Raw genomic sequence first — 14,799 nt, forward strand, 5'->3', positions numbered from 1 at the left:
TCATATATGTACACATATATGTGAGGGATATATTAAAATAATAAGGATTTTGATACAAAAATGTGATCGATAACTACTACAGATCAATGAAATCTACGCACCTCTGTTTATTTCTCTACAAAATTACCATTCTTATTAATTTTACTGCCATTCTAGAGGTCTGAGGATCCCCTTTCAATATGACCCAGTTCTGGTGGTGTGTATTAGACCACATTGTACCTCTTCTTGTTTCTTTTTTCATCAATATTGTCCTTGTTGCCCTTAATAGAGGTAGTTTATGGTCTGATTGGTGAAATCTGTCTTTATTCCCTTTTATAAAGTGCTGATAGTCTCGCACTGCTAGTGTCCATCTAGACATCTTCATAGATGGTGTGCAAAAATGTTAACCAAGAGGGATTTCCTCTCTCATAAGAAATGTCAGTTGCAATGAACTATGAACATGTGACATCATTTTTCATTCAGTTGTGACAGCTGATGGATCGACTAGATATGATATCTTGGATTTCAGTATTTCAACACATTTCTTGGTAATTTCATTATGCTCATTACTGATGAAAACTCTTATATTACAAGGAACCATGCATATATGGTACATACACTAAAACAAAAATCTACAGTATATTATGAATTTGAACTGTAAAGACATTATTTTACTATTTTTTTATTGGTCATGTAATGATTATGATTCCATTATTACATTTATTATCTAGTATTATTTATACTCTATTTCCATTTCTACAACTTCACCTTTGTTTACATTTTGCATCCTCGATTTTGTGTCCATTGTTTTCAAGGTTGCAGTAATGCTGTGTCCAACGATGGCTTAGTTGCTGGGCACATAATCTGATTTGGCGTTGTCTGTGAAATTATTACACTGAGCCTATATAAGATGGTGGCTCACATTATCCTACATTTGTGCTTTTAGATAACCTAAATGCTTTGTCCAAGATTAATACTTAGTTACAGTTAGGACATGTCACTTTTGACCTCTGATGTTTTTTTTATTGATGTTTTGGGTTAGTCTGTTGGCTTATTTTTATATTTTCATTCAGACCAATGCTTTTTTTTTGTTCTTTTGTCTAAACTCTTTGACTCCTTATCTCTTGGTCTTTTTTCTATTTTTGTCCAATTTGAGACATAATAAATAATATGTTAAAGTGTGCACATATGTGTGTGTGTATAACCAGCCATGCTCTCTCCCTACAGAACAGAGGACAAATTCCAGGAAGGGTCATATTATCATTTTTGGAGGACCTGTACAAAGAGTTACTTAAGCAATGATAGTTGCACCATTCTCAACTAGATAACAGAACGTCATGATGGAGGAGAAGCCTATTTTTTTTTTTGCCCAGACTATATGAAGACCTCAGACATCTTAGTATTCCTACATTTTTCATTTTGGCTTTCAGTTTTGTTATTAAACAGGGTACCAGGCCAGTTCCCAGCCTTTTATGGTATTTCGTCAGCTTCATTTACAGAATTACAATAAGCAGATGTGTTTAATTTCCATGATGCATTCTGCAAAATAGGATGTTATGCAATTTGGATGTTGTTTTGACACCATATTATATACAATACTTAGCAAAGCTGTATGAGATACTGTAGTGTTCCTGTTTTTACTAAATACAGAGAGATAACACTCCAAAGACAAGCAAAAATCAAGAATGAATGCTGCTGCCTACAAGTCCAAGCATAAACTGTTATATGGTGATGTTTTCATTTGTAAGCAGGAAAAGTTAACATTAAAATAACAAACAAAAGAAGGTACAGTACAGTACTGGCAGCACAACTGCTTTGCATAGAAAAGACATGAGATTCACAAACTGGATGTGGGAAACTGTTGCATTCACTACATCCTGCTCTCCGATTGGGATTTCTGAGCTCTGTTACACCCTTATGGTTTAGATGCATTCTGAAATTGCCTGAACAGTCGTTATGCGACACATAGCTATATGTATTACATACACACAAACACATATACACAGAATCATTATACACAGAAGTTCAATATGGTGTCCCGCAGGGCTCAGTACTGGGACCTTTACTGTTTTCACTGTACATGCTTCCACTGGGATCTCTCATTAGGAAACATAATGTTAATTTTCACTCGTATGCAGATGACACCCAGTTATACCTTTCATTTAAATCAAATGAAGTTTCTCCAATGTTGTCTTTAATTAGTTGTGTTAGTGAATTAAAGGAGTGGATGAATAAGAACTACTTGTATTTAAATACAGATAAAACAGAGATGTTAATTGTTGGAGGGAATGATGCTGATCACAACAATATTTTGTCATCATTTAACTCAGTGGGAATCCCAGTCAATTTTACTGAATCAGCCCGCAATCTAGGAGTTATCTTTGACTCTAGCATGTCATTTAAAGCGCATATTACAAAGTTGTCCAAAACATGTTTCTTCCATCTTAAAAATGTTAGGAAATTAAGGCGCTTTTTAAATAAACAGGATTCTGAGAAACTAATTCATGCATTTATCTCTAGTAGGATTGACTACTGCAATGCGGTGTTCACTGGATGTTCAAACTGTTCTTTATACAGCCTCCAGTTAATCCAAAATGCGGCTGCGAGAATTATTATAAGAACAAGAAAATACGAACACATAACTCCAGTTCTTAAATCCTTACACTGGCTCCCGGTTAAGTTTAGGGCAGATTTCAAAATCCTTCTTTTAACATATAAAGCATTAAATGGTCGAGGTCCGGCTTACTTGTCTGAACTTATCATGACTTACAAACCTGAGCGCACATTAAGATCTCAAGATGCCGGTCTGCTTATGATTCCAAGGATTAATAAAATAACAGTGGGGGGTCGAGCTTTTAGTTACAGGGTCCCTAAACTGTGGAATGGTCTGCCTGCTACTATAAGAGATGCCCCTTCGGTCTCAGCTTTTAAATCCCGGCTGAAGACTCACTACTTCAGTTTAGCATATCCTAACTAGAGCTGCTGATTAACTGTACAGACTGCATCTCTGTTGTTAGTCATTAGCACTTAAACATAAGTAACATGATAGTTATAATTGTATACTAACCCTCACTTATTCTGTTTTTCTTCTCGGTACTCAAATGTGGCACTTGGTGCCACAGCCCACCTGCCAAGTTGTTTTGCCTGCCTAAGGAAAAGTCATCCCAGATGGAGGATCGCAGGAATCGTGGGAGAGAGGGGTCCTTTCATCGGATTGGCTGGCCCAGCACTGTTTCAGCTGTGGAATGGCCAAATGGGGGAGGCAGCTTGAAGGATGAGGTCTCCAGGACTCTATACAAATCCAAATCTTATTATGGGATATATCATCTACTGTTAAATTCTGCTCTGTACTTCTAAAATTTATATTTTTTATTTCTTACTATATTGAGAAATTGTTCTGTTCTGTGTACTGTACTGTATTGTATTGTATTGACCCCCTTCTTTTGACACCCACTGCACGCCCAATCTACCTGGAAAGGGGTCTCTCTTTGAACTGCCTTTCCCAAGGTTTCTTCCATTTTTCCCTACTAGGTTTTTTTGGGAGTTTTTCCTTGTCTTCTTAGAGAGTCAAGGCTGGGGGGCTGTCAAGAGGCAGGGCCTGTTAAAGCCCATTGCGGCACTTCCTGTGTGATTTTGGGCTATACAAAAATAAACTGTATTGTATTGTATTGTATTGTATATACACACACACATACACTCTTAGCCTGGCAAATGTACAGACACTTGGGTAACAATGAGCTGCACCCATACCGATAAATGAATGCAAGCCTTAAGTTTCACATGTCATCTTTTGGTAAGAGTTGTCCTCCTGTTGGCCTAGAGACATGTAACTAAACTTATTAAAAAAACTCCTGTAAATAATTAAAATTACTTGTACATCAAAGTTTGCTTTCCAATCCATCCATTTTTCAGGAAAACCTCAAAATGTAATCAAATCACACCCATCTTCTTCACACTCCAATGTTGCACGTATCTTTCTCTCTGAACAAAAATTAAGATCTCAACAGAGGAAGTGAAGAAACGTAGAAAAACATTAGACAGACGCCAAATCCAGCTGCTTGATGTTCGATATAAACAGCAGAGCTACCGAGATAAGATTCAAAAGCGGACAGCACAGAATGGTGGTTCCTGTTTTAAAACTGATACAGCTTGCCAGGAAAGCACTTCTGCATGGATTACCGTCATAAAGAGAAGTGTTTATGGTTCTGTAATGGAATGGGGGCCACGATGATCGCAAGCAAAAAAAGCTGAACAGCGGCTTGGCCAATGCAGACTGGTATGAGCCAGGCATTCCTTCAGCTGATTTATGGAGCGGAAGTGAGAGATTTGTCTTACCACGTCATTGTCTCTTTTTAAAACTTAGACATAACAGTGATAAACCTACAGTTTGTCTTTTGCTCAGTCCAGATAAAGCAAGCAAGGAAGAATTTTTAACTAAAAAATGTGATGGTGCGATGTTCATTTAGATTAATATAATATTTAAAATAGCATTTAAAGCAAAATTGCAGTGTATCAGAAAACAATGGAGTTTGGAAAATCTTTAAGCAGAGCTGCCGAATGCCTCTTAAAATGAACGCTAGGTTTCTCTTGGTAGGCTTTACACACACTCACTGCTCGTGAAATGTTTGATTGATTTAAATTGATAGATATGTCCATGCATCTTACTGTATTTGGTGCCCATATTTATGAATCTCTTGTTCTTGGTTGAAAACACAAGACTGCAAAAGACATCAAATACTTCTTGGATACTCTACAACTTGCCACACGAAAATCTCTTAGACATGGCCCATTTAGTTGGCATTACATGCAGGTGGGCAAAGAAACTCAAGGATATGCAATTGTGCAAATTAATACCAGCAAAGAAATGAACATTCAATAGTGCTGAATGAAAAGCCCAGAAGAGCAGGGACCTACACAATTCCACCCCATGATAGGAAAATAAAAGGCAGACAGATAAAAAATTTACATGAGAATATTGAAAACATTGTCAATTAGTAGGGACCACTGTCTCCATCATACTCATTTGGTTAGCTAATAGTTATGCATTTAAAATATCTCATCCTGGTGACGCTTAAAAGCCAACAGAGTATCTGCTTCATCATCCCGCCTCTGCAGCCCTCATTCAACATCAGTAGAATATACAGTTGAGAATGCTTGGCTGGTGCCCATCCTGTTGGCAGACGCAAGAATCAACTCTGGACAGGATGCCAGTACATTGCAGGATCTGTTCATGCACACGTCCATGGGTCCAATTTAAAGAGGCCAAGAGGCCCTAGTATGTGAATGGTGTGCGTATGTGTTCACCTTACAATTGAATGGCACCCTGTCCAGGGTTTGCTCCTGCCTTGTGCCCTATGCTAGCTGGGATAGGCGTCAGCACCCCACCCCATGACCCTGTTCATGACAAAGTGGTTTAGAAAATGGCCGACTGACCTTTTACAGAAGCAGGACAAGTCTTCTGAGGAGGAAACTATGTAAAAGACTTCCTTTTGTAATCTAAAAAAGAAAATACAGAATAGAGAAAGTTTCTTATTAGGATGAGAAATAAATGAAAATGTTGATAAAAATTATATGAATCCCAACAGATTCATTGTTTGCCCTCTACACAATGGACTTTCAGTATAATTTGAACACTTGCCATTTACAGAAATTCTCAGATGACTCCTCCATCATATGCTGCATTCATAATGGAGATGAGTCGGAGTACTTGTGGAGGACTTCATCTTGTGGGGCAGGAAGAACCACCAGCAACTCAACGTCAGCAAGGCAAAAGAGTTGGTGGTGGACTTTCAGTGTGTCAAAGAGCCTTGCAGACCAGTCCACGTTAACGGAGAGGATGTGCAACTGGGGCAGAGCCACGAGCACCTCGGGGTTCACATAAACAGCAAACTGGAATGGTCTAACGATACAATGGCGATGTACAAGAAGGGCCAGAGCAGATTGTACTTTCCGAGCAGACTCAGGTCTTTTAATGTGTGCAGCAAACGGCTGGAAATGTTCTACCAGTCTGTAGAAGCCAGCGTGGTATACTGTAATACACTGTGGTCTCGTGGGAAAGCAACTTGAGTTTAACAGACACACAATACCTGAACAAACATGTTTGGAAAGCCTGCTCTATCACAGGGCTAACCCTGGACACCCTGCAAGCCGAGGTGGAAAATGGAATTGTAGCAAAATTGAATACCATCATGAAACTCCCCTCCAGGAGGTGCTCTCGTGAAGCACTTTTAGCCACAGGCTCATTCCTCCACGATGTGCTAAGAGGCATCTCTGGGGAATTTTTCTGCCAACTGCTATCAGGTAATTCATTCCTTCCTCCCAGACTAAAGTTCAATTGTATTCATTTTGTTATTGCCGTGTAATAATTATTTATTTTTAAAAATATCTGTTGACTGAATGAATTATTAGTCCAGTGAGTATGAATCTTTGTTTTATAAGTTTCTGCTAGTGTGTGCATCAAAATGTATCTCAACTAATTACATATCTGTCTTAAACACACATAAACATATATCAAAATGTCACGGTCAATTTTACATTACGCTCACCTATGCCTGTTAGAAGAGCAGTTTGACTGGAGATGTAGGCTGTTTGAAACGGAAGGGGCAATTTGACAAAATGAGAGGAGGATGTTGGGAGCATTCGATGATAGGGCATTGCAGCACCCACCCCACAGCGAAACACCTGGACTGGGACTCGAGTGCAGCGGAATAGTGTGAGGTTTTTTACACTGGCTGGAGTGCCAATCTTGGCATCAACCACCAAGTTGTCCCTATAAGTGGGAAGACCTGCTTTGCAGGGCTGGATGCAGATTAATGTCATGTCTGCCCAAAGGAGCAGAGTCACTTCTGGCGTCACCTTCCAATTCCCGACACAGATCCCTAGCCCCAGGAACCCACAATTTACTCCAAATGCAGATCTGCCTTTAACACATCCCATTAATATCGTGTTGCTCAAACCCCGCACCGCTTCAGTCAGATGGTCAGTCTCTTTCAACCAATCTGCACTAAAGTTGGCCTTCAACATCACAAAGGTAGAACTTAATGCTGTTATGAGACCAAGTCTCTTGAGATTATTGGGAGTGAACCACTGACAAAGTGACGGAGATTGTGAAACAAAAAGCATAGTCAAGGAGGAGCAAAGGTCGTAATAATAATAATAAGGAAAATACAAGATAGTGCAAATAACATCAAAGGACAAAAACAGAATGAAAGGTAAAGAGCAAAACTTGTTAAAAACATTTTACAGCTATGTCCAGAAACTATCCCCAAGATATATGAAGAATAGAATGTACTGTACAGTATATCCACTGAGTTATAGTGAATGTTATGACTGTCGCCATATTCATAGCCTTAATTCTTGCAATGCAACAGACATGGTCATGTGATGCATCTTGAAGCATGGCATAAACAAAAAAACAAAACAAAAAAAAAACACTTTGTCAAAGCAGGTTAAAATGAAACATGAAAAACAAAAACATAATCCTGGACATGGAAAAGATACATGAACTAAGTCAAGTTCCATGAATTAAAAGAACATATCAGAAATACTCAACTATGGAAAACCCACCCTGTCACTGCCTCAGCTGAACAATCCCAAAGTTACCCTCCAATTTTCAAGAAAATATGTACAGCTGTTTGTGAGTGATGCCAAAACAAATATACAAAAAGACGCCAAGTCGGTTTAATTTATGTAGATACAGCTGGGATTCCCGGCTTTGGATCTGCTGTCATTTTAATGTGGGAAATGTTTTTGTGTTTACACTAAATTGCTAATCCCATTTCATTATCAGATTTTGACTTGGTTGTGAGGTTGCGACTACTGGTTAGCAGAATAGCTACAAACACGAGACAGTACCAGGCAAGTTGTATTGGCGATATATCAGTGAGTGATAATATTTGTGGCCTCAAATTTCAACAAATAAATATGGAGACAATATGGCTGACCCAGGCCTGTCGTAGGTCCTTGACAAAAGTAGTGAGGTAAAACACTTGATTAAAGAAAAGCAATAAGTGGGAAGTAAACTCAGATTCCCTGTTTGAAAGGCTAGCATACTGATGATCACATCACCATTACAGCTTCTGTGGCACCGTCACTCTGCTGATAGATCACACTCTACAGTAGTATTGCTTGCTATTTGCTCTGACCTTAAGGTGTCCTTCCACCGTCACTGGGTGAAAGGCTGCAAGTTAGAGGTTGAAAACTTGACTTATGGTGCGAAGGGCCTGTGTGTCAAATTTCAAGTGTTTCCAATGAAAAGGAAATCTGTGCATGAAGAACAAACTGAGATTGTGCTTTTACTGTATATACATACACACATTCACACACATACAGAATGTATAAATGGCGATGACAACTATGTTACAACTACTCATGCTTCAGACATAACAGTGGCTGAGGGTCTGTAACTGCCCCTGTCAGGTTACAGATCAAATACAAAGCAACTTCAGAATACCTCTATAGAAGTCAAAGGCCTATCACCATCCTCAGCACTTCCTCTGAAAGGGCTACACTTCAGAATACCATAGCAAAGACCAAGAGCTGCTTCAAGTGCTGTACATCTGCTGGGATTTCTCAGATGGCTACGAGTGAAAGGCCTGCACAAATCTAAGAGAGCAGTATAGCCGAGGCTGGCAACCTCAGCTACCAAACAGCTGGCAGAGGCCAGAGGCCTGCTACCTCATTGTTACTTCTGCTCAAAATCAAATACAATGATCATGATTACATAACAACAAGAGAGAAACATAATGTTATCAACATGACATGGAAATTAAAAATGAATAACAGAATTAGATTCAGCATGAAAAAATAAAAGGGCAAATAAAATCTACAGGGGAACCTCGGTTTGCGAGCATAATTCGTTCCGGAAATGTGCTCGTAGTCCAAAGCACTCGTATATCAAAGTGAATTTCCCCATAAGAAATAATGGAAATTCAGATGATTTGTTCCACAACCCAAAACTATTCATATAAAAATGATTAATATAAAATATAAAGTAAAAATACATAAAACAAATTAACCTGCACTTTACCTTTGAGAAGAATCATGGCTGATGTGAGTGAGTTTCTAAACTCTTGTGGGATTGCACCCAAAGGGACGACACGCGGAAGAGCGTCCCAAAGCAATTGCAGTCTCCCAGCGCTGTAGCAGTTCGCCATAAAAGCGAATCCGAAAAGATCGTGGACATGCTATAAGCGCCTGCTGTCGATGGGTGATACAAGGAACAAGGAACATTATAAATGCGCAGGGCCCTGCCTGACTGCTGTGTTTGTGTATAGGAGAGCAGCAGATCCCGCTACAATAAATAATCATGCTGTTGCTGTTTCAAGCTGAATAAAGCTGGTGTTGCTAAAGTACTGAGTCTCAGCTTCGTGTTTTAGGGTGCAAGACGGGGACTCGTACGTCACAGCACACACACGTGCGCGCGCACTCACACACACACACACACATATACGCACGCGCACACACGGTCACAATGCTAATGCTGTAGTAAACAGTATACGCTCGTACGGATGTTGACTATATGAGTGAGGCACGCCGACTCAGACGGAGAATAGGAGACGATTGCCCACAATCCCACAGCGAGAGAGAGAGAGAACAACCATCAGCTCAGTTGTGATCACATGACACTCAGCAGACAAAGCGTATACATACTACTCGTACTGCAAGACCTCGCTCGTTTATCAAGTCAAAATTTATTACAAATTTTTGCTCGTCTTGCAAAACACTCGTAAACCAAGTTACTCGCAAACCGAGGTTCCACTGTATATGCAAATACTCAAAATGCCAGAAAACAAAATTAAAAAAAGAAACTCATTCATAACAATGCTGAGTTTATGTAGATTACATATTCTATGCATACAAAATAATTTATGACTTAACAGTTCATTACATTACAGTGGATTTATTTTTTTCTGCTAAATAAATAGTTGCATGCAGCATGTCATGTGATCTCAGGAGTTTCTCACCCACATTCCAAAGACATTCAGATTATGTTGACCAGCCATCCCAAACTGGCTCTGAATGAGTGAGGGTAGGGGTGTCAGTGCCCAACTTGTACCTGATGCTGCCAGGACAGGCTCCAACATTCCATTGGTTTGAAATGGATTTACCAGTTTCAATAGATGGATGGATTGATCTGTACACAGTTAATGCATTATATTATATAAATATAAATGGAGCAGGGAGGCAAAGATGTTAAGCAAATAAAGCACAATCAACACTTGGGCTCCATCCCATCAGTCAAGCCACACGCAATCCTATATCTTTGGTGTAAAAACATAACCCAAGGTGGGCTACTCATCTCTGTCTGCAAAGTACACAGTGGCTGCAGGTGCCTTAATAAGAGGTTTTTAAAATTGTGTAGAATGTGTCGCAGGTGGCTGGGGGGAGCGACCCGGCAGGGATGCCCCGGAGTACTGGAAGAGGGCTTACGCCTTCTCCAGACCACGTGGGGCCGACTGCCCTGGCGGCTATGGAGACCACGGGTACAGAGCTTGGAAGCTCATCCCTGTATGAGCCCGTGGTCACCGCCAGGGGGCGCCCCAATGCCTTGGGAGCCCTGGATCTCAGCACTTCTGCCACACCCGGAAGTGATGGGGGGAAGAGGACTGGGGACACCCGGAGTGCTTCTGGGTACGCAGCTGGCATTTCCGCCACACTGGGGAGTGCCGGTGGAAGATTGCCGGGAAGCACCTGGAGCACATCCGGGTGATTATAAAAAGGGTCGCCTCCCTTCATTCAGGACTTGAGTCAGGTGGAAGATGGATGAGGTCTTGGAGGAGGCAAGGAGGCGGCCTGAAGAAGTTAGGCATTGTGTTGTTGGCCAGGACTTTGGGGACTTTTGGGGCTTGTGAGCACTGATTGTAAATATGGACGTTGTAAATAAACGTGTGTGGGTTGATTTAGACGTGTCTGCCTGTCTGTGTCCGGGTCATGTTCCACAAATGAGAAGAACTCAGATTAAACTGAATATAGTTGTAAAAGTCTACCTTAGTGCTGAGACATATTTATTTGGAAAAAAAATCCAAAACTGTGACTTCCATCTCAAAACTCATAGCGTAGGAAACTTTAATTTTATACAATAAGTTTAATACAGTACATACAACTGACTGAGAATAATACAAATCTGCACCCACAGGTTGAATCAGATGGGATTTGGCAACACTGACCGATGGCCCATCAAGCCATTTTGGCTTTTGGTAGCTGTAGTGGAAGCAGAGCACACAAAAATACTCCAGAGATTTCTGAGCACCAGTTTGAAAGTCATCATCTGCACTAATGGATTTGCAACACTAATAAATGGAGATTGCACAAAAACATCAGAAACAAATTTAATTGAGAGAAGCAGCCGTGCCAATGACGAGGAAGATTTTAGCTTTAACCAAATGGGACACTTGAGAGATGTTTGCTGCATGCAGCATCTGTTTAAGAAGCTCTTACCCTTAAGGGATACGAGATTAGGACTTCCATTAGCAGAGGTCCCTAGTGGCATTTCCAAGTGATTAAAATCTTAAAACACGGCCACAATGGCCATCTGCTGCATGAATAGCAGGACAGGACAGAACAGACTAGATGAAGGAGAGGATATCTCCGAGATGGATCACCTAGCAGCTCTGCCAGGAAATTACATTCCCATCAAATATTAAGCAAATGTAAAATAACAGCATGAACAGGCAAAATTTAATGCTACTTATTAAAGAAGATATCCTTATAAATTAAAAAAATGTGAAAATTATATATACACACATATATAAATATTTTATATATATATATATATATATATATATATATATATATATATATATATATATATATATATATATATATGGGGCTGTATGAAATAAAAGGCTGATGGTTTTGTTAAAATTGGTGTTGTAATTAAAACACAAATTCTCCAGAATTCACTAGGAACCAAAGCCTTTCCTTCCATCCTAACATTCAGATCAAACTTGAAGATATTGTCCTTCTTTTCCAGGCCTTTTTTTGCTGTTATACCCAGGCAATGGATTGTTACTCATGCGCAAAACTAGTAAGTCTGATTATATAACTCCACTTGTAAAGACTACATTTTCTTCAAGTCTAAAACCGATGTCCTTCTGACACATAATGCAGCAAATGTCCTCCCTATCCTTTACTTTAAACAGCTCCTTAATATTTACACATCAGCGCCTACACCGAGAGCACAAGGTACAGATAAATCAAATGACAGCGAGGGTGTTCACTAACAGGAGTCCTCAGCATTCCAATCAAATGGGCCATTCCACCAGCTTTTAATCAAGTCGGTCTATCACTTTAGCCCAGTGTCCACTTGTTTTTTGAACTGGTGTGGACACATTATGGTCTGTTAGCTAAGTTTGTTCAGTCGGTCAGCGACTGGGTCATGACTGTCTGCTGCTGACCCATTTTTGTTAGGATTGAGTTTTTACTGTATATGTTTCAGGTCATCAGATACTCATTTTTGGGGTTTGTTGAGTCACTGCGTTTAAGTCTGACACTCCATTACTTTTGTTTTCACTCTCCCCGTTATTTTGGACCTCCCATTGTTAGTGGTGTGTCCTCTGGGGTTGTGACACAGTATGATGGTTATAAGCTCTTCCTAGAACTGACTTCCTCATCTGAGGATTCAAAACCCTTTTTCTGTTCGCTCTTTCAAACTCTTTTGCTAAAGAAATTTTGGTTTGCAACTTCTTTGCTTTGTTTTTTGACCATGGTTTTGTGTCTCTCGTTTTGGCTTTGACAATCGTACGTTTGATATCCTAGTATTGAAAGTTTTTTGGCTATGGCCCCCACTTTCAAACACAGTCTGCTTGCTGATGTTATAATTGCATTCTCCATCTGATCTCATCTTACTGTGCTACTTTAATACTACTAGTCCATGACAGCGGAGGGATGTGCAGCTATTTGCCCAAGTCCAGCAGACCTGGACCATCACTAGAGATTCCAAAAATCAGAATTTTAATAATAATAATTCATTACATTTATATAGCGCTTTTCTCAGTACTCAAAGCGCTATCCACACAGGGAGGAACCAGGAAGCGAACCCACAATCTTCCACAGTCTCCTTACTGCAAAGCAGGAGCTACCACTGTGCCACCTGTGAGGTTGAATCCATTCAACCACCTATCCATTTTTAGACAAGTTTAGTCCAGTTCAGGAAAACTGGGGCCTATCCAGACAGTAAAAGGAACCAAAACTAGATGGGTTTAACAATTTACATGTTTAAAATAACATACAATAAAAACAGTGTGCATCAGCACAGGCCAATTATCTGCCATGCCCCCCAAAGTTGGTACTTTCATCCATTCATTTCGTTAGGTGCCATGGGAAGCCAATGCCTCTCCTGGTAGTATTGGGCACAAGTTGAGAATCCACTTTAGACAAGCTGCCCTCACACACACAAACCTGCACTCAAGCATACATATCCAATATACAGCAGCCAGCTATCTTAACCCACGTACAGGACTTCAGAAAGAGAAGTGAAAAAGTGAAGATGACCCCAGCAGACTCCACACAGACAGTAAGTGACTAGGGTGGGATCTGAACTCAGGCCTCTAGACAAGTGGAACAAAAGTGCTCATGCCTGCACCACTATGCTGTCCCACACATGTTGCATTACTTGGTGTTCTGTATTTCATTTTTAATGCCCGCATTCAGTATTACGTTATAACATTTGCAAAATTATTATCATAATTAGGAGAATAAGTTTGAAGTTTATCATTCTTTAGACGTATTTGAATTTGCTAATCAAGTTAATATGCTGCTGTATAAATCTTTACGTCTTAAAAATTCATTTTTGTAAAGTGTTTTGCGATGGTGCTCAGTGTAAAATGGAAATAAATTAGTTAATTGAAATATTACGTATAATAAATTTAAAAATGTCTTAAACATTTGGACAGAAGTGAAATAGCCATGCTCTGAAAAGACTTGTACTATATAGATATACTAGGGGGCTTCACTCGCCAACTTCCCAGCCTGTGCTACGTGCCAGCCACTTCGCGTCTCTGCTGCTCGCTTATGTGGATTTCACTTTCACCAAACAACCAATATTTTAATTCTCGCGGATATGCCACTTCATTGGGAAGAAACACTATTTTCCCTGATGGCCACACGAATTAGACAATCCGTTATTTCACCAAGTAATTATTTCCGTTTGTTAGCGCTAATGCAATCTTTACTATCAGTTTTTTGAGACTTTCGAATTTTAGTACTTTCATAATCTCTAACCTGCTCTGCATGTGTATCACGCCAACGTTTTTGGACCTCTTTATGACCTTCTACTTTGTCTTCTGCTCTTTGTCTTTTATTTCTGACCCTGCTTGGAGCTGAGAGCAAAGGAACTATGTCTAACAATAGCATTCACACGAATGAGAAATGATTGGACCGTGGCCGTGGTTGTAAATGTTTGAAAGGAGGGCGGGACTTGTCAAAATCTCTTGGCAAAAAGTCTCTTCTCGTGGGACCTGATTATCTCTCGCGGGAGTTGAAATTATCTCTGAGAAAGTCTCATCCCAGGATTTCCTTTTATAATAGAGAGATTACATGTGAAGAAGTCATTAACATCTCTAATGTAACAGAAACTACTAAGGAGACACTTGATGATTTGGAAACTATAGAGGAAGAAGAACTGCTTGGATTAAATCGGCTGAAATCTAACAAATCACCAGGGCCAGAAGACGTTTATCACAAGGGACCAAAGAAAGTTAGTGACAACATATATAAACCCTTGACGCATATTTTTAGAAAGTTACTGTGCACTGGCAAAATTGTTAAACCCTGGAGGCTAGCAAACAGTACATGTATATTAGAAAACAGTCAACATGT

General features: G+C 39.8%; 1 protein-coding gene across 1 annotated transcript in view; it reads right to left on the reverse strand.

Moving 5' to 3' along the window:
• n4bp3 (NEDD4 binding protein 3) overlaps positions 1–14,799 on the reverse strand; it is a 159,827-nt gene that overhangs the window by 117,236 nt on the left and 27,792 nt on the right. The window contains exon 2 of the mRNA XM_028812897.2: positions 5,413–5,475. The gene's annotated coding sequence lies outside the window, so the exon portion shown is untranslated. The remainder of the gene's footprint in view (positions 1–5,412; positions 5,476–14,799) is intronic.

The sequence above is a fragment of the Erpetoichthys calabaricus genome, chromosome 11, assembly GCF_900747795.2.
Source record: "Erpetoichthys calabaricus chromosome 11, fErpCal1.3, whole genome shotgun sequence".
Taxonomy (NCBI): domain Eukaryota; kingdom Metazoa; phylum Chordata; class Cladistia; order Polypteriformes; family Polypteridae; genus Erpetoichthys; species Erpetoichthys calabaricus.